This window comes from Helicoverpa armigera, chromosome 27, assembly GCF_030705265.1.
Source record: "Helicoverpa armigera isolate CAAS_96S chromosome 27, ASM3070526v1, whole genome shotgun sequence".
Classification (NCBI taxonomy): Eukaryota; Metazoa; Arthropoda; class Insecta; order Lepidoptera; family Noctuidae; genus Helicoverpa; species Helicoverpa armigera.
Genome location: NC_087146.1, coordinates 7,253,611 through 7,279,160, shown reverse-complemented (window position 1 = coordinate 7,279,160; position 25,550 = coordinate 7,253,611). Strand labels below are relative to the sequence as shown.

The 25,550-nt window shown below is 38.5% G+C and overlaps 1 pseudogene; it reads right to left on the bottom strand.

Annotated features, from left to right (window-relative positions):
* Positions 1 to 3,446: 3,446 nt before the first annotated feature.
* The window catches only part of LOC135116674 (WD repeat-containing protein 7-like), a 115,593-nt pseudogene continuing 93,489 nt past the window's right edge, over positions 3,447 to 25,550 (bottom strand).

Genomic DNA, 25,550 nt, shown 5'->3' with positions numbered 1-25,550 from the left:
ATTTCCTATTGTGGACTAAAAACCATTTTTCTCTGAAAACAAATATTCACTAAGAAGTGAGGTAGCCACAATACTGCATTTAGTCTTAAATAGCTGTGCAATGTGGGGATATTTTTCCTGATTATTTTGCCACCATACGCTTGGCTCTAAATCGGTTAAATCAGCTTGGATGTACTGGTCTGTTTCTGTTTGAGCGACCACTAAAATGTCTTCTGAATCATTGATTAAACCTTTTTCTGGAATTACATTTCCTTCATTATCTTCGCCAGATTCTGTCTTCCCCGAATCAGAAATACTGTTGAGGTTCACAAGATTTTTTACCTCAGCCACCAAATTTGTTTTGGCCGCATCAGCAGCATTCCTGTCTTTAAACTTAGACATTTTGTACCTAGGGTCCAATAAAGTACACATAGCCAAGTTGGGGTCAGACTCAATATCTTCAAATTGCTTATTTAATATTTCCATTAAACATTTTATTTCTTCATGTACATCTTCAAAGTTTAGGCTGTCATCCATCGCTTGCAATGAATTTTTAAAACGTTGATAGTAGGTATAATAATTGAACTGCACACATATTTGTTTCCTGCACCTAATTGTTTTATTGCTTCCGATAAAGGTTCATATAACCTGAATAATTGGTTAAGTATACTCCAATCTTCGTCAGTAAACAGAGGTAACTCGTTTTCATGTAATACTGCAGCGATGGTATCTTCTAGTTCTAGAAATGTTTCAATCATTTCGTAGGTTATATCCTCACGGGTGAGAGCATCCATTATTTCTTGTGGTTCATCCTCGTCTGTTTGATGATAAAATTCAACTTCGACATGCTCGTGGAGTCATTTACGAAGTGGTCGGCTACTTTCTTCACTTTTACCAAAATTGGTTTGAATAATTCAAGTGACTTCTTCAGGATTACGTTTAGTTTGTGAGCGGCACAGACATAGTCATCCCAGCCCAACAAATTTAAAGCTTCCTTGATATTAGTAGAGTATTTTGAATTTCTGTTATAGAGACAACCATTTATTTTGCCCAAAATGTCCCATTCATTACACGTTTCCTTGAAAAATGTTATGCTTTCTTCAGCATCATAAAATAAAATTCACAGCATTTGAGTAAAATAGATTTTAGTTCAAATTCAGAGTTTACGTAGTGGGCAGTGATGGATATAATATTTTCCCTTTCGATATTTTTCCATTGTTCAATAGAAAGACAAACTGAACTTGCTTCTTGTATACTTGCTTTCAGCTCATTAAAACAAGCATTGTGCATATGTGGTAGGATTCTTTCGACTATATCTTCACATTCTGGTATAACGTAATTTTCATGAGTTGCTAATAATCCACGTAAGCTTACTACTACTGAAACGTTTTGTAACGAACTGATTATAAACGTAAGAAGTGCAGCATCTATTTTCTTTTGTTTAGAATCAGTCCAGACCTCAATTTCTTCTTCTTCGACAGAGTCCATGTCAAAATCTTGTTCATCAGCTTGCAGCTCAGCGCCCGTAAGGTCCATTGACCCATCACCTTCTATTTCTTCCTCATCCGCTTTAGAACGGAGGAAAGGACACATGTTTACACTTCAGAGAGGCACCAACGTACCAATATTATTCTGGTTTTAATACACGACGGTTTTAGCGGTAAAGGCAGTCAAGTAGGTATCAGAATTACAGTAGGTATCAAAAGCTAGATTCCTTTAATATATTTGCAAAGGAATCCACCAGAGATTTTGATATATATCTTGGGTAATGTGGGTACCTACTAAAGTATCACAGAACATATAAAATAAGCCCCACTCGGTATCTAGTCCAGAGAAAACGTTCTTCGAACCTTGGCACGAGCGTGGGTCAGTTTATAATGAACTCTTACTTTTGACTCCGTAAATTCGTTAGCGTGCCAATACGAATACTTTTGTAAAGTAAACTGCAAAACCATGAAGTTATTGTAAGTATTTGTAAGTTTTCACTGACGATTCTGCGAATAATTTGTTTTGATTGAAGTCAATTGAAGTAAAAATAAGAATAATTCGTTGAGTGAGCGCCTCTGATTGGCTGACTATAGTGAATAGTTCACTCACTCACTCGCTAGTGCTGTGAGTATGGAGGGAAGAAACTAAGATACAGGTAAGGAAAATCGACTTTTACCGAAAATTCACTTGAGATTTTCTTTTTTAAGTCTCCAAAAGCAAGGTACGGAACGTCATCGAATTTTTAGATCGTATAACGAATCGTTTTTTTGTTCACAACAATTAAAAACCGGCCAAGTGCGAGTCGGACTTGCGCACGAAGGGTACGGAACCCTTCGTGCGCGAGTCCGACTCGCACTTGGCTGGTGTTTTGCTTTACTAGAATAGTTTTTATATGTATTGTAAATATAAATAATAAAGTTTATTCTCCTATTAATAAAAAACTTGTATGTTGTTTTTATTAACATTACCTTATGTAATAAAGAATAAACATTTTTTTATACACTAAAGAGTTCAAAACGATTGAACCAATCTGAAAAATTATTTGACTGTTGGAAAGCTACACTCTTGCTTGCTGAGTAACATTGGCTATATTTTATCTTGATTCGGGCAGTAGTTTCCAAGGGACACACACGGGTGAAACCGTGGGAAAATGGTTAGTCGTATATTAAAAAAACTCTCGAAACGTAAGCATAAAATAACAATTAGGAGTTTGTTCTTCTAATGTATTTCTTTAGAATTTACCGGATTAGTTACCTAATTTTACCCATTTTAACATGCCTTTATTACATCTAAGGTAGCTCAACATCATCATCTCAGCCATAGGACGTCCACTGCTGAACATAGGCCTCCCCTTAGATCTCCACAGATACCTGTTGGAGGCGACCTGCATCCAGCGTCGACGGCGACCTTTATAAGATCGTCTGTCCATCTTGGTAGTCCTACGCTGCGCTTGCTAGTCCGTGGTCTCCACTAAGGTTAATTTAGATTTTCCAAGGATCGTAGCGTCGTGACAATTGGAAGCTGTACCTATTTTGTTCTGACCTGTATTAATGTAAAATTCATATCAAGATTGGTTACCTTTAGTTAGGGCTGCCATCTCGAATTTCGCCAAAACCGGACAAAGTTAAAAACCCGGACATTAGGCGTTAATTGAATTTTTCCCGAAAGTAATATTAAAAAGCGTTACATAGGTAGTTCACAATCACACGTCAGACAGTTCACAATCACGGTAGCGAGAGCTAACACAGCGTGCGAAATACATGGCGTCGTGCGCCGGACTGGCGACTTAGCGAGCGTCCCCGCTCGTGAGAGTAGGCCCTCGCTCCACCCCTCTGCCGGCCGGCCACGTATTGGTCGGCTCGGTGATCATGCGATTGCCTTATATGGCCATGGACTCGACCACGGAAAAGAAGGCGCGCGTTACAGCGTAACTTAATTAAGCTTAATGATTATGGGCTCAGCAATAATAACAAACAGTAAATGTAACATATTTATTTATTATATAACATTGATTACAGTGCCTTACAATATACAAAATAACAACATCAATTTAAATAATACTTCATTACAATATCCAAACGTCACATTTTACAACAAAAAGAAAAATGCATTCTTTTATTTTGCAGAACAAACAATTTTTTTCTCATAACTTTGGAATAAATACACAGTTTATTATAACATTTTAATACAGCGTGGGGTTATAGTAGTTAATCATTAATTTATTTAATTAACATTTACACACATTAATTAATAATTTACAGTTACACAATTATATTAATTTTATTAATAGTGACGAAATGTATGTTATCTATCTCGTCGCTGGAATAATATGATAACTTTTAAAGTCATTATTGTACCTTTTTACATTAAGTATGACTGTGTGCTGGCAACACTTAGGTACTCGGGCGAGTTCCACAAGAATAATAGCAATACGTCCAAGGCCGACTTCGGCTACGGCGGCTGTTCTCATTTAAGGAGATCAGCCAACTGCGCAGGACATATTATAGTGCACGAGCATTTGCGCAGACACAGGCGCACTCACTATTCCTTAACTCTCATAGCCCGATGGGACGACAATCCGACACCACCGGAGAGATCAGGCGCAGGACCGACATTTACGTGCTCTCCGATGCACGAGTGTATCAATCACCAACTTTAATCCTCTTAGCGATTTTTCCTGACGCGGGAATCGAACCCGAGACCTCGTGCACAGCAGCCGCGCTTGCGACAACTAGATATAATAATAGTAATTAACAAATAAGCATTCATACATTAATTGTAATATATTACAGAATTATAGACAAGGCTGAGCTTATTAAGAAAGCTACGCTTTAATATTATTGTTCTGAACTCATTTATGAAACATTAATTTATCGCAAGAACATTTCTAAGCGGAAAGTTTTTTTATGGAGGATTTAATATATTGGCCGTTTTCCCGCGGTTTTACTCACGTCCCGTGGGAACTACTGCCCTTACCGGGGTAAAATATAGCTTATTTTACTCGGGAAGAGTGTAGCTTTCAACAGTGAAAGAATTTTCAAATCGGTTCCGTAGTTTCGGAGCCTTCAGGGTCCAAACAAATGTATGATAAGTGTATTTAAGCTCCATTTACAATCCCAGCTTATGACTAAAATATTAAGCATTAATATAAATAAGTTATTCATTAATATACATTTTGGATGGTAACAATATTTATATTAGACAACATACATTTTATACGTTTTAAACATAGTTTAATTTTTATATTAATAAAGATATTTCGATAAACAATACTTACATATTGCATTAATTTAATAACTAGTTTTAGACGAGCATTCAGGCTAAATGGGGATTTTAATAGTGATATAATTTCTGGAATCAGTTCAGTAGTATAAGATTGATCTGCACCATTCAACTATAACGATAACCAAACCATAACCAGCCGTATACTTGCCGCCCATTGGTCACATCGGCGATTTGCCAACTGAAAATGGTTCGGTTATCGTTATAGCTAAATGGTGCAACCCACAGTAAGGCTATGAAATACAAACTTAGAGTATATTGGTCTTACTACAAAACTTAAACATGTGTCGAACACTTGTCTAAAAAAGTGTGGCTGCAAAATGGACCTTATTTCAACGTCATAATCTGACATTTTTAGACAAGTGTTTAACTGACGTTTAAAAGTTTTGTGGTACGACGGTATTTCTTTAAAGATGATGATAGCATAACTCATATGAAAATATAATTATTATTCTGCAAAAGTTAATGGTTATATTGTGCGTGAAGTATATACTACCAGAATATAAATCAAACATATTTTTAGCGGAATTACAAAAAACAGTAAATTTAAATTGTTTACAATACACAATATATTATGCGAAACAAGTAACTAGCAAAAACCAACAATTATATCTTCTTCTAACAGTTAACATTCTAACTTCATACAATTGACATGAAAATATATTTACACGTTAAATCTCGTTTCTGACCCATCTGCTAGCATGAGAGTGACTGTCCTGGAGTTAGTCCAAACGAGCCTCGCTAGTCGAGCGGGTTCAAACGAGCCACGTCCGCCATTGGAGCCGTGCTGTAGCATTTCACACAACGAGTTTGTGCTGCGCCTAGGCCGAACATACCTGGAATTGAGATGTGTGGTCAGAATTTGTAATACAGGATTATGGAGAGGACTACATGATGATGAGGTGGACTACATGAGTATAAGGTAGACTACATGGTGATAAGGTGGACTACATGCTTATAAGGTGGCCTACAAGATGATGAGGTAGACTATAAAATATTAAAAACGACTACTAGACAAAATAAAGAGTACTAAATGATGAAATAGACTTTAATATACTATATAATGCTGAGGTGGTCTACACAATCATAAGATGAACTACATAATGATAAAAAGACTACTCGATGATAAAGAGTACTAAATGATGAGGTAGACTATATAATGTTGAGGTGGAATACAGGATGATAATGTGAACCAGAAGATGAAGTGAAGTAAACTACACATAATAATAGGAATACATGATGAGGAGAAGTACAAGTTGACAAAGATAACTACATAATTATAAAGAGGACTACACGATAATGAAGTGGACTACACAATAATGAAGTGGACTACACGATAATGAAGTGGACTAAACAATAATGAATTGGACTACACAATAATGAAGTGGACTACACGATAATAAAGTGGACTACACGATAATGAAGTGGACTACACGATAATAAAGTGGACTACATGATAATGAAGTGGACTACACAATTATGGCCTGGACTACACAATTATGACCTGAACTACACTACTAAGCACTTACCAGCAGTACTCTGCCAGAAAGAAAGCCGATTATCAGCCGTGGCGTACGACACGAGGTAGCGTCCGTCAGGGCTGAAGGCGCAGGCGGTGACTGGGCCGGCGTGGGCGGCGAGAGACTGGCAGCGTCCGGCTCGGAGCTCGTACATCGCTAGCTGGCCTGTGTGGCTGCCCACTGTGGGATAAAACGTAGATTTTAACAAGGTATCTATACTAATATTATAAAGCTGAAGAGTTTGTTTGTTTGAACGCGCTAATCTCAGGAACTATTGGTCCGATTTGAAAAATTCTTTCAGTGTTAGATAGCCCATTTATCAAGGAAGGCTATAGGCTTTATCCGGGTTCGTGCAGAAGTTCCCACGGGATGCGGGTGAAACCGCTGGCAGAAGCTAGTTTTTATAAAAGCCGTGGTGGCCTAGTGGGTAAAGAACCAACCTCTCAAGTATGAGTGCGTGGGTTCGATTCCAGGCACGTACCAATGCAACTTTTCTAAATTCGCATGTACTTTCTAAGTATATCTTAGACAGCAATGACTGTGTTTCGGATGGTACGTTAAACTGTAGGTCGCGGCTGTCATTGAACATCCTTGGCAGTCGTTACGAGTAGTCAGAAGCCAGTAAGTAACTGGATTGAGGAGGTCAGACAGGTAGTCGCTCCATGTGGCACACTGGTACTCAGCTGCATCTGGTTAGGAGCCGACCCCAACATACTTACGAAGCGGCTAGGCAGATAATAACAATCTATCCTAATATTTTAAAGAGGTAAAATTTGTAAGTTTGTATATAGGGGTAATCTTTGGAACCGCTGGTCGGATTTCCAAAATTCTTTCACTGATTGTTAGCTATAATGTTCCCGAGTGCCATAGGCTATATTTTATCCAGGAACGGGCAGTCGTTCCCACGGGACGCGGGTGAAATCGCGGGAAAACGGCTCGTCATATATATGAAGGTATACCTGCAATCCTCCTGGTAGCGGGACAATGAGACACCTGGTTGTATCTACAGATGGCGGGAAATACTTCGTTCAAGCCTTTATTCTTCAAATGAGATTGGTCCACGCAGTGCAGGATTATGTCCATTACCTGTGAAGGAATAGGGTTCAAATTACCATAAAAAGAAAACTAGAGAATATATTTTATATGATTCTTATCCGTGTGAGAGGAGGCCTGTGCCCAGCAGTGGGGACGATAAAAGGCTGTAACAGGATTATGTTTAAGACAATTTGTGTTAATTATATAACATTTCTTTGAGTAAATAAAGTATTGTTGCTTTAAAATCTACTATGTACAGTTATATTTAAATAAAAGACACTTAAAACTTGCAGTTCTATTGCAGTCGTGTCAACTGTCTTCAAACTGCCGTTGAACCGCAAATTTGCAGTTGGATTGCAGTTGAAATGCAGTCCGTCTGTCTAGAGCCATAGAAACATACTCAAAGACACCCCCAGCCTTGTGCTAAAATATTCCAAAATAAACTACTCCTACAACATATTTCTGTACGTACCTCTACAAGTAACTCAGCAACCTCATTGTGCATCCTATCTATGAGCAGTTCGATGCCTCTCAGCACTTCGGCTCGTCCCTTCTGCAGCGCGAGGTATGCAGGGAGGGCTGCCCCGACTGCTGGCTGATCTTATATACCTTACTACTACTTTCTAAGTATACCTTGGACACTAAATGACTGATTAAAGGTGGAAACCTGGACTATAAAGTCTGAAATCACCAACCCGCATTGAGCAAGCGTGGTGATTAACGCTCAATCTTTCTTCGTGTGAGAGGAGGCCGCAGCCCAGCAGTGGGACGATAAAAGGCTAAAAATATACGTACCTCTAATAGTAAAACATATCTCTCTTTCTCTATAACCTCTCTCTGTCTCTCTGTATAAACTTCTAAATATACCCAAAGACACCCCCAGCTTTGTTCTAAAATATGGAATTAGCTACTATACTATATATTTTTGCAGTTTTTATATTATTTCTGTACGTACCTCTACAAGTAACTCAGCGACCTCATTATGCATCCTATCTATGAGCAGTTCGATGCCTCTCAGCACTTCGGCTCGTCCCTTCTGCAGCGCGAGGTATGCGGGGAGGGCTGACCCGACTGCTGGCTGATCTTATATACCTTACTACTACTTTCTAAGTATACCTTGCACATCAAGACCAATGACTGATCAAGGTGGAAACCTGGACCTTCAAGTTTGAAATCACCAACCCACATTGAGCAAGCGTGGTGATTAACGTTCAATCTTTCTCAGTGTGAGAGGAGGCCTGTCCACAATGTGAAATAAATTACTAGTACTATATATTTTTAGCAGTTTTACATAATTCCTGTACGTACCTCTACAAGTAACTCAGCGACCTCATTGTGCATTCTATCTATGAGCAGTTCGATGCCTCTCAGCACTTCGGCTCGTCCCTTCTGCAGCGCGAGGTATGCGGGGAGGGCTGCCCCGACTGCTGGCTGATCTTCTTATACATCTTACTACTACTTTCTAAGTATAGGTACCTTGGACACTAAATGACTGACTCAAGGTGGAAACCTGGACTTTAAAGTCTGAAATCACCAACCCGCATTGAGCAAGCGTGGTGATTAACGCTCAGTCCTTCTCCGTGTGAGAGGAGGCCTGTCCAAAATGTGAAATAAAGTACTACTGCTTTATATTTTTAGTCAAGTCTGACACCAATCCAACCAAGAAGTATTGGGTTACCCTGGCAACTATCCTTGTGGCACACTGGTACTCAGCTGCATCCGGTCAGGCTGGAAGCCGACCCCAATATAGTTGGGGAAAGGCTTGGGAGATGACTATATTATTTTTGCAGTTTTTATGTAATTTCTATACGTACCTCTACAAGTAACTCAGCGACCTCATTATGCATCCTATCTATGAGCAGTTCGATGCCTCTCAGCACTTCGGCTCGTCCCTTCTGCAGCGCGAGGTATGCGGGCGAGGGCTGCCCCGACTGCGCGGCGGCGGCGCAACGAGCTACCTCGCGGGCCATTGTTGTTATGAATGCTGCTGGCCTGTGTAGATAAAAGTATTGTTTTTAATTTGTATCGAGTGGGAAGAGAATGTGGATAAAAAATTACAAAAATGTCTGTATGGAAAACAAAAGAGATCAAAAAATGCTGAATGCGAATCCATATTTTTTGAATCATCCAAATGCATTTTTTATTACCAATATCACAGATAACATTAATAGTTACTTCGCCAATATGCAAGGAATACTTCAAATATTTGAAAAAATGGTTAAAGTGGCAAAATAATAACAACACACAAAAACTTGAAAACAAAATTCTGTGGCATTAAGTCCGCCAATATATGTACTTTTGTACATAAAGTATAGGTAAAAAGAATTCAAATAATACCTCCTTTTGTGGTTATTCAACATTTTTTATATAGATGTGGGAATGGGATATATACGAACGAATATCTGATTGATTGAGTGAAAGTTATGTTGAATGTTTTATTTTTAACATAAACAAATGAAGCTTAAAATAAACTAAAAAAATGATATAAAAAACATAATTGATTTTATTTTTTCATGCATTCTAATCTACAATTATAGATATTTCTAGATTCTTCAAAACATATTATAAAATTCCAATAATACCTGGCAGTAGCGATAAGGGTGAGCGCATGCCTGGCGGTGCGGCACGAGTCGGCTTGCGGAGTGAGCGGCAAGCCGTATGTCATTGAAGGCACCAGTTTATCAGCATCGCAACACATTTCTAGGAGACCTAGAGAGAAAATAATGTATAGGTATGTCACTATCTATCTATGTAATAGAGTCTAAATAATTTAACCATCATCCAGTGATCGTGACTATGTGGAACACTGGTACTATCAATGTTTTAGATATTACTGTTGGTAAAACACTGGCATTAAAATAGTGAAATCCTTATTTACTTGTGATCTCAAACCTCATATGCACACTTACTAATGCACTCCGATGATAAGCATGCATAAATATACTTATGTATGTATACCCTAAGTACTCTCCTTTTAAACTTTCTTATGAAATCACCTTATATACTACTGCTATGTAACTGAATTTATTGAGTGTGAATTTTAGCTATTTTCTGAATTTTCAACCCACACCTTTTTTGAGGGTTGACTCCACCCTGATCTAGACTTATGAAAAACTTACCAAGTTATACCATAATTATAAATTAGGCTAGCTAGGTAGCTTAAACACTTATATCCTACAAAAGGCTATGAAAACTTACCAAGCAATACATGAGACACATCCAAATACGGTTCCCAGACAGTGAACCCCTACCCAGCAGGTCCACAGCCGCCCGACGCAGCGGCGTGTGGCAGGCGCGGACACGCGGGGAGAGGAGTAGTGGGTCAGAGCTAGCGCTGTGAGCCGGGCTAAGTTGTTCGACGAGCTTAGGGTGAAACCTGAGAGATTTTTAAATAATGTAGTGGATAAAAAATATAATGAGGATCAGCCATGAAGGTTTGTATATTTTTTAGCAATAAATTTACAAATATTATAAGAATCATAAAGTATAGGGGACAATTTTCCACTCTATAAGGGCGCTTCTACACTAGTGGGTTGTTCGGTCAGTTTTCTAAACATTTCTTTTCAGATGCGAAATTAAGAGTTTGTAATAAAACTATCCAATCATATTAAATTAAAACCTATTTTATGTACAGTAAGAAGTGTATAACAAACGTTACCTTCAACCACTGAGCTCTTGCGACTATCGCCGTCTTTCCGTCTCTTATTGCCGGCCGCGCCTGGAACAAAACATATATAGAATCGAATTATATTTAGATTTTTTGTAGTAATGTGATGTCGTTATAGTACATCTGGTGACGATGATATGAATTTTAAAATAATAATTAGGAAAGGGGCTAAAAATGGCAATTATCTTGAAAAGACAAAAATATGTTTCGGTACCCTCGGTAAATGGTGGCAGCCCTCGTAAATCACGAGCCACGAGCCCTCCAATGGCTTAGCAAACATACGAGGTATAATAAGACCTATCTTTTCGCCTGCGGTTTCACCCGGGCCCCGTAGGAACTAATATCCTTCCCCACCGAAATATCTTTTCAAATAGAACCATTATTTTCTAAGATTTTTCAAGAAGATTCAAGCATACAAACTTCATTATTATTATAGTACTATTTTATTTATATCGGGTGTGTCGTTCATAATCACATTAAATGAAATGCGTTAATATACTGGTTAATATATGTCGATTAACACAAAGAAAAATAAAAATACGTAAATATAAAAATGCATTTTTCAAACAAAGTAAATAGAATAAAATGTGCGAAAATTAGAACACCATATAGAAGTCAGTCATTACAAACAGCTGAAATTCTCCCTTGATAACTGACAGCTGTCAACTGATCAAAACATTCGATACTCCTAACTTTATCTCTGCTTTACACATGATGTTGTAAATTATGAAAACGACAAAAGAGTCCTGTGGCTAAACCACTGAATGAATTATGTTATATTTTTTACAATTCGCTATACAATATCATGAAGTACATGTGATAGAATTTAATGTGATTATGAACGACACACCCGATATAGATAACTTCGCTAGTCATAATTACCTTCGCTAGTAATATCCTGTCCAAACTCTGCGCCTATGACTCCCAGCAGGACAACAGCGGTAGTCTGTTTGCGCTTGAGTTCAGCTAATGATGACGGCTTGCGGATAATCTCTTCTTCTTCTTCTTCAAATTCTTCTTCTTGCTGTTAGAGAGATAATAGGGTTGTAGGTAGAATGATTTTAAGTTAGCATTTCATCTTAGACAAGTTAGAAACAAGGTTTCAATACTCTATTACTTACTACAATAATAATAATATCTCTGATTTCTGGAGAACACAAAACAAGCCATCTGAGAGTTATGTAATGCTATTTCATGATATTGTAATTGTTTCCCAATTATGATTATGAATTTTACAAAATCTATTAATGTTTGAAAGTTTATCTTAGCAGCTAACTTGAAGTTTTGGAAGAAGTCTTATAGGATCTATTTGAAAAGAGTGAGTTTTGAGACTTTGCGTTTGAGTCAGTATATTTTGATTTTATATTGGTTACTAAGCATTATATTGATACTTTACCTGTTGATGTTGATTCTACTAGTCTTCTGTATATAAATATTTAAATATATAATACTTACAACTTGTTGCACCTTCTCAGCGGGTTCCTTGTGTGCTGCATGCGGGTTTATACTCTCTGTGTGTGTGTATAGAGGCAGGAATTGCGCCCAGTTGTCTACTAGGGTCTTACGCCCTTTCGGACCTAGGCTGTGGGGAAATTGTAGAAAACAATTAGTAACACTAAAAGTTTTAAATAATGGTAAATTACTTTATAATTAATAGCAGTTTTCCAGCGGCTTTACTCGCGTCCCCTGGGAACTACTATCCGCACCGCGATAAATTATAGCCTATGTTACTCGGGAAGAGTGTAGCTTTCCAATTATGATATCATTTTTCAAATGGGTTCAGTAAGTTTTGAAGCCTTTATTTCAAACAAAAATGAATTCTCTTTATAATATTATCATATTTTTATTATTTAGAAAAAGTTTATGGAGTGGCCATCAGATAAGAATTCGTGTTTCGGAAGGCACGTAAAATTGGGTCCCGGGTATCTACCATTTGAACATTTTGGGTAGTCAGAAGCTTTGGCAGTTGTTTTGGGTAGTCAGAATCTAGGAAGTCCGACAACCAGTCTTATAAACGGGTTGGCCGGGAAATGGATTCAGGAGGTCAGGTAGGCGGTCGCTCTATGTGACACACTGGTAGTCAGCTGCATCCAATTAAGATCTGAAGCCGACCCTCACATAGTTGGGCAAAGGCTGGATTAACTTAATAACATAGGAAAAATATCCGTTATTTAAGGTCAAAAGATGGCACCTAATTCTAAATACAGCTTACCGTCCTAATTCGGCAAGTAGAAGCGCCTGCGACGCCTCTCTGACTTCAAGCAGTGGTGCTGCCAGCGACGAGCGAGCATCTCCACTTGAGGACGCTTGAAGCTCTTGGCGCCTAGACAAAAAATATTGGAGTTAGTTGGGACACCGGAAATTAAATACATAGGTGTGTATATTTCAGCATAACGCTCTGGTAAAATTTGTGTTATATTACGTAAGGTTTAAGAGATATATTTTACTGACTTAAACCCACCATGTTCCTTCTGGAGCCCTTTATGTACCAGACCCGAGGTAACTCTTTCGAAAAATCCCACGGAATCGGCAAGTCGCTTACATACTTAAGATACAAATTCAGATACTCAGAAAGCATTACTATTTCACCACATCATCTTCCTGCCCTAATGCCAATTTTATTTGTGAGCATGTTTTCTTCATCCATTATCATACTCTTCTATCTGTCGTCATCTCGCAAGTAATCATTGCTATTTCACCTATCTAATTCTTAATTTTCGTAAGGGTTTATAAACTTACCAGCGGCAACCACCTTGACTGGCAGTAGAACACAGTGCAAGGTAGGCAGGAGTGATCAGCCCTGCTTGATGTGAGCTTGCTGGGCGGCCAGTTGCTCCTCTCTCTCCTCATCATTGTTAACAAGCATTCATGGCACTAACCCCACATTATTATCGACTTGTCTATTTTGTGCAATTTTGCCCTCCATCTTATTTTGTTGTGGCAAGTCATTGAAGCAGCTGTGGATGCAGTGGGACGGAGTGTCAGACTCATACTGACTTAAACCCACCATGTTCCTTCTGGAGCCCTTGATGTACCAGGATCGTAGTAACAGAAAAATCGCGTAACTCTGGCAGGTCATCTACATACCTAAGATGCTACTCCGGACACTCAGAAAGCTTTGCTAGTTCACCTCATCATCGTCTACCCTGATCCCAATTTTATTTGTGGTGTAGCATGTTTTCTTCTTCCATACTCTTTTATCTGCTGTCATCTAACAAAATTATTAAGGGTTTTGTGAACTTACCAGCGGCAACGACCTTGTCCGGCAGTAGAACACAGTGCAAGGTAGCCAGGAGTGACCAGCCCTGCTTGATGTGAGCTTGCTGGGCGGCCAGTTGCTCCTCCCTCTCCTCATCAGCAGCCCATGATGAGGAACTCCTGGTTGACGGTCTGGGGACAAGAGGAGTGAGCGTCCCGGGTGGGTAGATTATAGGTGTGGTGGTAAAAGATTGATATAATCTAAACTTTTTATAAAAACGAAGATAGGAACATCGAAATATTGGTAACTAATAATGGTATCCAGATGGACACATGGTAGGCCACGGGGACTGTGCTCTTTAGAAGAAAGGCAGCTGACAGGAGTGTCCAAGCATTTGCGCAGATATAGGTACATTCCTTATTCCTTCACTCTTATACTCTTAATCCGACACAACCGGAGAGAGTTTACATACGTGCTCTCCGATGTACGGGTGTTTCGATCACCAACCTCCAGGATAGGAGCTGCTTTTAGAGAGTTGTTTAAAACACAAGTGATTTCCTCCTGTCACGGGACTCGAACCCGAGATCTGGTGCACAGCAGTCGCACTTGCGACTGCTAGACCAACGAGGCAGTTTCAGAACCTCCTACTTTGAAGTCAATAAGAAAATTAATGTATGAATGAATCATCATCACCTGTGCAGCCTCCTGATGACCTCCTGTTCAGGCACGAAGCTGGCGTTACTCATAGACATCAGCGTGTTGGCGAGCGCCACGATGGAGAGCAGATGGTTGGTAGTCAGAGTAGTGCTGAGCTCCCAGTGAAGCTTCGAAGAGAACAGCCTGAAATACAGAGAACTTGTATTGTATGGTCATCATCCTCTGAGCCGTTCTCCCAACCATGTTGGGGTCGGCTTCCAGTCTAACCGGATTCAGCTGAGTACCAGAGCTTTGCAAGGAGCGACTGCCTATCTGACCTGCTCAACCCAGTTACCCGGGCAACCCGATACCCCTTGGTTAGACTGGCGTCAGACTTACTGGCTTCTGACTACCCGTAACGATTGCTAAAGATGTTAAATGACAGATGGTATTAGATCGTATGATATTGCTAAAGTATTATGGACATCAGCGTGTTGGCGAGAGCCACGATGGAGAGGAGATGGTTGGTCGTTAGAGTTGTGCTGAGCTGCCAGTGGAGTTTTGAGGAGTACAGTCTGGAAGATGCAGAATGGCAGGTTAAGCAATGCTTAGTACTGTTGGTCTGTGGATAGGTGACCATCTCGTCATGACGAGTTCCCCGTGTTCCCAAAGTCACGTAAAATTGATGGGTCAATTAAACAAGCAAAAAATACTGTTGCCTCGGTAACTGGGCTGAAGGGATCGAATCGGTAGTCGTTCATTTAACATTGGTACTGAGCTGCATACGGTTAGACTACCCAATCCTAATTTAGTTGGGCAAAGGCTAGGCAGATGAATGGTACTTGTCCCGCAATCGTTACCCGCTCAAGCTTTTCCGTCACCCGTTGGTACCTTAACATGATTTCTACGCAAATACTCCCGCAATCTTCCGAGAATCCATAAAGTTGGGTTTAACTCTGCTTCTGAAGATATTGTCTATCTTTAGATAAAATATTGACTTTACATTTATATATGACTTCGATAATAGTGTTTTTGTTCTGAAATCTTTGCAGTGTTTCAAGCAAATCTATCATCATCCACTTACCTAGTCAACTTCTCCTGCCTGACCAGCTCAGGTGGTAGATCAGAAGTGATGAGCAGAGGGTCATCAGGAGCGGACGCGCAGGCCGCTGACCAGCTGCCGAGCCATGTGGGAGCTGGACCGCCATGTGGCCGTGACGGGATACCACGCCGAAGCATACTGGGACCTGTGGAAGAAATGGTAAAATTGGATTTTTAGCAAGAATAGAATCGAACGGAATTTAATGTTGTTTTGCAAATATAGGTATACATAAGTTTTAAAATATAATACAGCTCAGCCCTAATCAGCAAGGAATGGTTCATTAATTAAATAAGGGATGTTATTATGAAAATAGGAATGAATCTTTGGTGTCTTCTGGCGAAGAATTCTGAGAAAGTTTCTAGCCTAGTTTTTTTAAGAAACGAGAAATATAAACCAATAGTAAAGTATAAAATCTGAAACAATCTCATAAAGTCAATCCTATTAATATAACACAGTAATATTATAAAGGCGAAGGGTTGTGATTGTGTGTATATAGGTATGGATGCTTGTTAATCTTTTACGTCAAAACTGCTGGATCAATTTTTATGCAACTTGGCAGTAATGTAGCTTATATATCAGAATAACATGTATGTATAAGCTCCATTTTATCCGGGAGTGGAAAGTTTGTTAATATTTCTCAGTAGCAGAAGCTGGTTGGTTAATATTTCCCAGTTCCTCCGTACCACAGTCTCTCCGCTTCTGCAGACAGCCTAATCCCGAGGTATCATAACAGCTTAACTGAATTACAACTCACCATAGGCCTCAACAACCCCAGCTTGGACTCACAGACCCTATCAAGGTCAGGGTCTAAGCCCCACGCGTGCAGCAATGATATCAGGATCTGAGCTATCTCCATGGTATGCGGTGGCTCTGCCAGCGACATGTCCCTTGGTCTCTGGCGTTTGGCTTGAGTGGCTTCATCTGAAACAAGGAAAGACGACGATTAGTTGGAATTTTCTGGAACCTTCATTATGCTGGTTCATCATCATCATCTCAGCCATAGGACGTCCACTGCTGAACATAGGCCTCCCTTAAGATCTCCACAGATACCTGTTGGAGGCGACCTGCATCCAGCGTCTTCCTGCGACCTTTATAACCGTCGTCTGTCCACCTTGTTGGTGGACGTCCCACGCTGCGCTTGCTAGACCGTGGTCTCCACTCCAGCACTTTTCGACCCCATCGGCCATCTGCTCTGCGAGCAATATGGCCTGCCCGTTGCCACTTCAACCTACGCTTATGCTGGTTAATAACTTATAAAGCAGCCCAGAGTATGGAAGTTGGTGTTTGATACACCCGTGCATCGGAGAGCACTTTATTATCGGTCCTGCGCCTGATCTCTCTCCGGTGGTGTCGCATTGCCGTCCCATCGGGCTGTGAGAGTGAAGGAATAGAGTGAAGTCCTGCGCAGCTGGGTGATCTATTTAGAGAAAAGAGGTTGACAGTCGTTATGGGTCTTCAGAAACCTGAAAGTCTAAATAGTAGTCTTACCAGAGGTTGAAGAGTTCAGCTGCATCTAGTTAGTATTGAAGAAGTACTTGGGAATACCTAAACTAGATGAATGAGTTTCATTGAATCGGCATAGGTTATATTTTTAGACATGCAACATGCATATTAATTATACATTACCAATAAAGGTAAAGTAACTAAATACTAACCGTCACGCCCCATAGAACGGTGTCAAATTAAACGTAGGTTCAGTAATTAGTGTGTCTATACGTATTAATTTAAACGAGCAAACAGATTTTTATAAATCCTGCCTTAAGATAAAATATTTTTTAACCGACTTCAACAGGAGGCTCTCACTTTGACCTCTATGTGTGTAAATGTGTTAATAAGTGCGCAGTTATCTCACGCTTGGCCGGACCGATTTTGATGCAGTTTTCAGCATATCACATGGCAGACTTAGAAGACGGATTAGGCATATAAATAGAAGATGACCAGGTTATTTACTTTTTGTTTTTAACGTAGTATGGAATTTTTGTCTGGATGTATTTGGTAGATAAGGCTAATATCCGTAGAAACCGCGGGTCATACCAATGCAATATTATATGCAATGCTGTAATCTCTAAAGAATGTAAGTAATTTAATTTAATAGCGTTTAATAGAGCTATCGGATACCGACCTTGTTATAGTATGCATTCGAGAAATGAGGAAAATTGATTAATTGGATTGATATAAATTATTTAAAGACTATGGCAACCAAACGATGGATTTATTACGCAGTCACAATTTCACCCTCATAGCAATCATTGGAGTTCAAGACACGCTTAGAAAATATTTAAGCTATACCAATATGATAAAGGGGAAAAAATATTTTGTTTGTTTGTAATGGATAAACATAAAACTTCTGGATCGATTTTAAAAATTCTTTCACTGTTGGAAAGCTACACTCTTCCTGAGTAACATAGGCTCTCTATTTTATCCCGGTAAGGGCAGTGGTTCCCACGGGACGCGAGTGAAACCGCGGGAAGACGGCTAGTATTTATTGTACATATAACTAATACAGTTACATTGGTTTCATCGTTTTATTTTCAGGTAACTAATTTCTACTCGCATCCTGGGGAACTGCTTCCCGCCTTTGCCTTGGCTTTGGCCGCTAATCGGATAAAAGTTGCCATGTCTTTTCTCAGGCCCTACTAGTCTACCTCTGAACCAAATTCCATTAAAAACGCTTTAGTAATTTTTAACATAACTGCAAGAGAAGTACAAATAGATCTCGAACTACAGGCGTGAACCACGGGCATTTTAGATACACAATATAATATCAAGTAAAATCTACATGTACTATACATTTCCGCAATAAGTCGACATGACTAGAGTGTCACAACTCGGACTCGAAGTGGTACTCCGTGATTCCTATGGCGCAATGTCTAATGGAGGCTATGTGGATATAGTGTATTACTCGTGTTGTATTTTATTGTATAGAGAAGTGTTGAGTTTGTTTAGATCATAAATCTTGAGAAAATATTGATGCTGACGACAGTTGTTTCAATCGGGTTCTGTAAGAACTGCTCCATGCACACCGATAAAAGTAGCTTAAGCAGGTATAGCCTGTACCCTTTTTCAATAAATAGGCTATGTATATGTATGTATGTATGTGTGTGTATGTATGTATGTATGAAATATATTTTTATACCGTCTCAGTAGTTGCTGAGATTAGCGCAAACAAGCGAATAAACCAACCAGAATATAGACACAGATTACTCATAGGAATTTAAGGGAGTATTTCTTAGTTCGCCGCAACTTGGCGAAACCAAGGGCGGAAGCTCATACATAGACGGTTAAAATAATTGATGAATTTTAATTAAGAGGTCGTAAACCTTATCAGTTATCAATCACTAGTTTATCTAATTAAACTGCGGAAGGTACAGTCAGAATAAATTAGTTAAGTGCGGAACAACTCATTTCAATAATATGGACTTTACCTTAATTTAATTATCACGCACAAAACATAAATAAATACGGAAGTAGGGCTTCCGTAGAATATTAATTTTAGTTATAATTCGATGGGTTATTTTTAATTTATGGTGTAAGATGAGTATTTGAAGGTCACATAAAACGTGGTTCTAAAAAAATAACATCCGAATTGAGCATCTCCTCCTTTTGGGAAGTTGTTAAAAAATGCCAAAAGTACCTATCAATGACATATTAGCTTCCGCTAGCGGTTTCACACGCATCTCGTTGGAACAACTTCGCGCAACCGGATAAAAATGCCTATACTTAGACTTCCTCGATAAGTGCTATCTAACACCAAATGTTTTGATATTGTAAGTTTGATGATAAGATTCCAGTTTTAATTGTTATATTACTGCCAAGTTTCGTCGAAATCCATAAGTTGTTTTATTTTATTATATTTTTGTTTTATTACATTAGTAACGAAATCTTAACAATGAAATACTTATCTGTCTGCTGTTCATTAGCTTAGTTCAAAAGTCGTGATTCAACGCCTTTCGATATACTATTGATCACAACAATAGATAGATGTAAGGCGCATTGAAGGCTAGCCCTAGGCGCGGTCACTTTAGTAAAGAAATAGCAGTAATACCTACTAGTCTACGTATGATTATAACCAACTGTTCCTCGCGGTTTCAACCACGTCCCGTGCAATCCAGGAACTAGTTCTAGTAAAATATAGTCTATTAAGCTACTCCCTGAGGTTCCATCAGCGCCACGGGAGAACTTCCAGCAACGGAGTAAAGTAGCCTGTGTCTTTTGTCAGTCTTTAGACTGACTGAGCAGCGAGATCCTGGTACAAAAGGGTTACAAAAAGAACATGGTGGGTTTTAGTCAGTGACGGTCAGACCCCATCTCCTTCTGTAGCCACAACGGAAGTTCATGTGATGATTTCCCACAAAAGTGCTTTAGACTACCTGTGCACTAAACGTTCAGTAGTTTTGGAGCTCTTATATACAAAAAAATATAGAATGTCTTCGCTCAGGGATACTAATGTTTGAATAACGAAATTTTATGGGTTTTGGGCCTTCGTCGAAAAACCTGTGTTTTGTCTAAATACAATCTAGCCTGTCTAGCTCTGCGGTCTGCCTACATAGTCGTTATGTCACGGCGTATATTTAACTCAATAGAGCTAAATCCATTATTATGGATGTTGATGATTGAGAAATATCTAGGCTTCGTTTCATGGCCGATGGTACAGGCAACTTCAGGTCAGTGGTAACAGTTTTATAGGAAAATCGTACTTATTACTATTGAGTTAAGGTGCATGACAGTTACCACTGATGTGCAGTCTACCGTACCTAAGACATCTGGATAAATATGGTATAAAAGGTAGAGTTGAAGTTACATTTTAAGTTAGTGTATGGCAGTTAGATACGTCTTAAAATCATCTATACTAATAAGATAGGTACTGTGATTGATTTGAACGGGGTAATACCAGAAACTACTGGAACGAATTGGAAAATTCTTACAGTGTTAGATGATAGCCTAGGCAAATTTTTATCCAGGCGCGCTAAGTAGTCCTTTAGAATGCGGGTGAAACTGTTGATAGAAGCTTCCTTAATTAATTTTAATTAATTTGTTTATGAAAAAGAGACATGCAACAATTTTATTTTTTAAGGAAAATAGAAAATTCTGGAACAAATTTTACGTCTGTTTCCGTTTTGAGAGAGACTAAACATTCATTTGTTACAACGAAACTAGAATATAAGTAGGTATGTATGTAATTAGAAAAAAAACTACTTTCGACATTTTGAGGTCACAAATAATTTTGAAAGTATTTAATTTGGCATTGTAATACAAAGCTAAACGCATTATATTCGCAATAGTTTAATGCGAATATAATTATTTAATTTAATTATAACTATGAGCAATGAATGAGCAAAGTCCAAAAAAATTGGTATGCAGACTAGAACTACGCAATTACATTTATTGCATCAGATTTTAACATATTTTTAATTTCAAAAGAAATAAATAAACATTTTTCGAAAAGAATTACAGTAGTGACAGTTACTATTACTATAAAAGTTTTTGGCTTTTTTGACCTGCAATCTTATAAAAGTCAGTTTTCGTAAAACAACTGTTTTCTATGAATTTTCAGGTTCAATTTTCAAAGTGAAAAGTTGTTTTAAGAAAAATGTCTTTTTCGGTACAATTTGGGCATATTTTAGGGTTCTGTATCCAAAGGGTAAAATGGGATCCTATTACAGACTTCACTGATAGTTAGAAAATTGGAGTTATCACAAATGATGTAGTTATTATTGTTGGCGCTATTATAATACCAAATACTGAAAACTAATTTTTCTAGAATCACATTTGACTAAGGGCTGATTTTTAATTGCTAGATAACTTTTATCTGAAGAATATGTTTGACGTTTTGACAGCTTTTGTGTAGAAAATATGTCAAACTGCTACCCATATTTCTTCCTCTGAAAGAAGTTACGTCGAAAGTTAACCCGATTACAAGAACTCTTAATCACGTCACGTCAAACCCTACGTAACAACAGCCCCACAACGTACATAACACAATATAACGTACTAACAATGTAATACATCTTGACATTTAACGTACGCAACAGGTTTTCACGTATGTCTGTTACGCGTGCGCATGCGTCATAAGAACAGCTGACTGCTGTGACGTTTGTATGATACTGGGGTTGAATATTTTATTTAGAGGAAAAAGGAGGAAATTTTAACAAACCAAAAACCAAAAACGACCACAGATGACACCACCAATGCGAAAGTTTAGACTTCATGTCAATTAATCTACTTTATCAATTCAACTCTATTCTGAACTCTATTCTACCATGGAGAACAAAATTTCCTTAAAACTGACAGCTGTCAACTGTACCAAAAACAGTCAGACCATCCGAGAAAATGTACCCACGTCACGTCAACCCTACGTCACAAGTGTCACAACAGCCCCATAATGTACATAACGTACATAACACAATATAACGTACTAACAATATGTAATACACCTTGACATTTAACGTACGCAACAGGTTTCACGCATGTACGTTACGCGTGCGCGTGCGTCATACGAACAGCTGACTGCTGTCACGTTTAAGTATGTTGCTGGTGCTGGATATTTTACTTAGTTGGGGAAAAAGAGTAAATTTTTAACTAATAAAACCAAAAAACTACCAAAGATGACACCACCAATGCGAAAGATTAGACTTCTCGTCAATTAATCTACTTCATCAATTCAACTCTATTCTATCAAGGAGAACAAAATTTCCTTACTCCGTGGTCAGTACAAACGAACAGCGCTATTTTCCCTTGAAAACTGACAGCTGTCAACTACACCAATAAACGGTCAGACCATCCGAGAAAATGTACACACGTCACGTCAACCCTACGTCACAAGTGTTACAACGGTCCCCATAACGTACATAACACAATATAACGTACTAACAATGTAATACACCTTGACATTTAACGTACGCAACAGGTTTCACGCATGTACGTTACGCGTGCGCATGCGTCATAAGAACAGCTGACTGGCTGTCATGTTGTGCTGAATATTTTACTTAGTTGAGGAAAATGGAGGAAATTGTTAACAAATATGTGTCCAAAATTCACTAATAATATAAATGTGAAACTAACTTTGCCCATTTGTCTGTTTATCTGCCGCTTTTGAACCGACTTCGAAAAAATGGCGGTTCCCAATTTGATCTGTATGTATGTTTTGTATGTATGTTTATGCGCGGTTATCTCTCCATTGGTTGAACCGACTACAGAGATAATCTTTTGACATATAGAGTCAGGAGATAAGCTACTTTTATCCGAGTACGGGAAGTCTTCCGTGGTTCCTTACTCATATGCAAAGAAATATTGAAAACTATCTGGAAGCCTTTCAGCGTTATACCCTCTCTTTATCAAGGAAGGCTACTTTTATCCGGGTGCCCGAAATAGTAGTAGTATTTATCTCTCTCACCGGGGTTTACATGATATAATATTTATTTATTTTTATTAATATATTTATAATATATTAAAACAAGTATATACTACAATTTCCAAGTAGGTATAGTAAAGCAGGCGAGTGACCATGCCAGTTTACTCGACTGGCGACTAGCCAGGTGATATGACTAGTTGTCACCTGATCGCAGGGCGGTGATTAGTGATGGGTCACTGTCGATAGGGTAAGATATCGATAGTTATTTCTAGGAATATAACGTGCAGCTGTAGAGGTTTTGTGGTATTGAGGAAATAGTTTAGGATTTTCGTAACTTTTAGCTACTAACAAGGAAAATATGTAAAAAAATCAAATAAAGTATTATGAAAGCTAATATGAATCGTTCAAAGAGAAGAGCAAAGAAATAAGTTGCAATCCCACTGAAGTATATTTAGTGTAATGATTTTCTGATATATCCATTCAACCATCAATGAAAAGCAATAGTTATAATTATTTCATTAAATTGAAAATATCATTGATAAACGCACAAAGAAATTAGCAACATCGATATTCACCCATATAATAAATAAAAATGGTAAATGTATCGATATAACTTTTGCATCCCTACAACCAATTGCCGGACCTTGCACTTTAAGAAAGTAGTCGACACCTACGAGTCACCCACTCGAATCACTGCAGGTGACATTGTACTCCATTATTACTTTAATTAAATACCACCTTCCATAAATAGAGTATATAATAATATGACGTGATTTCTGCCTGTTACTTCGCTTGGCTGGAAAAATAGCCTATCATCAATTTTGATGCAAAGTAAAAGGGTAACATTTCCTAAAATCAAAAATCAATTCCTAAATTTTCAAAGTTTACCCTACCCAATGAATTGGTTTCGTTTCTTAGTTGGTACCCTAAAGGCTCTGGGACTACTGACCAGATTTCAATTTCTTTCACTGTAGGAAAGCTATACTATTCCCGAGTAATATAGGCTATTGAGAAATCGCTATTTAGCGATAAGACCGCCGATTGTACTGTTTTTGTATGTTGTGATGTCCTGTGTTGTTAATTTTCTTGGTGTACAATAAAGAATAATCTATCTATCTATATTTTATCCCGGTACGAGCAGCAGTTCCCACGGGACGCGAGTTAAACCAAGAGAAAACGGCTAGTGATGTATAATATCCCAAGCTTGCGCGAAAAGGTTAAGATCAGAAATGCAACGTGCATATTTAATTGACGCGAACTGAACCTCTACCATGTTTAAATGTACAGTTTTTAAACATTATTCAGATAACAGTTTTATTTCTCAACCGCCTACCGTATTAGCGACATAAGTTTACACTAAAAGAATGATTGCAATCTCTTATCGTCTTGACATGGCTATTTGAAAATAATGAACGTGAGAAGAATTTTCAAGTATTTTATTTGCTTGCTTTGCCATTTCTAACATGTTGGAGCCGGCTTCCAGTCTAATCTGATGCAGCTGAGTAATGCTACCACATGGAGCGACTGCTTATCTGTCCTTCTCAACCGAGTCACACGGGCAACCTTGATTAGACTGGTTGTCAGACTCTCTTATACATGCACTGACTAACCGTAACGTCTCCCAAAATATATAGACAGTCAGGAATTAAAAATTAAATTCTTTCAGAAACTCGGAGAAAATCGTTACAACATAGAAGCACCCCATCCACGGACTGACCGCGCCAAGGGATACTTTACCATATGATCATAAATTTAAGCAAGACTTGCCGCGTTGGGCTATTAATAAGCCAAGAGTTACTTATTCCTAGTTAAGATCAACACACCACACACGATTGACACCCGCAACTTCTCATAGGTCTGGTTGAAAACCAGCGTCAGGCACTAGCTGTCTGGCATATTGCTGAACTGGATCTATGTATTTAGCATATCCTATTGTAAATTTTTACTTTCTATTCTATGTGTATGTACGTCTTGTGTTGTGTCAATAAATATTTCTTCTTTCTTTCTTTATAAAGGCTAACCAAATGATGAAACCCATTAAATCACATGTGTGGACATCATTGATTACATATTACCTCTATAAGTCATGAGAATACCCCGTCCCACTTCACATACAAAGAGACTATTAAGACTATTTCAGCTAGGTAAAAATTAAAATAATAATCAACTTTAGCAATCTTGTTCACATCAGGAAAGTATTTGTAAACAATGGGAGATTCTACTAAAATTGTTCACGAACAAATGTGCGCGAAAATGTTGTCCACAGCTAGATTCTTCCTCCGAGCCTTTTC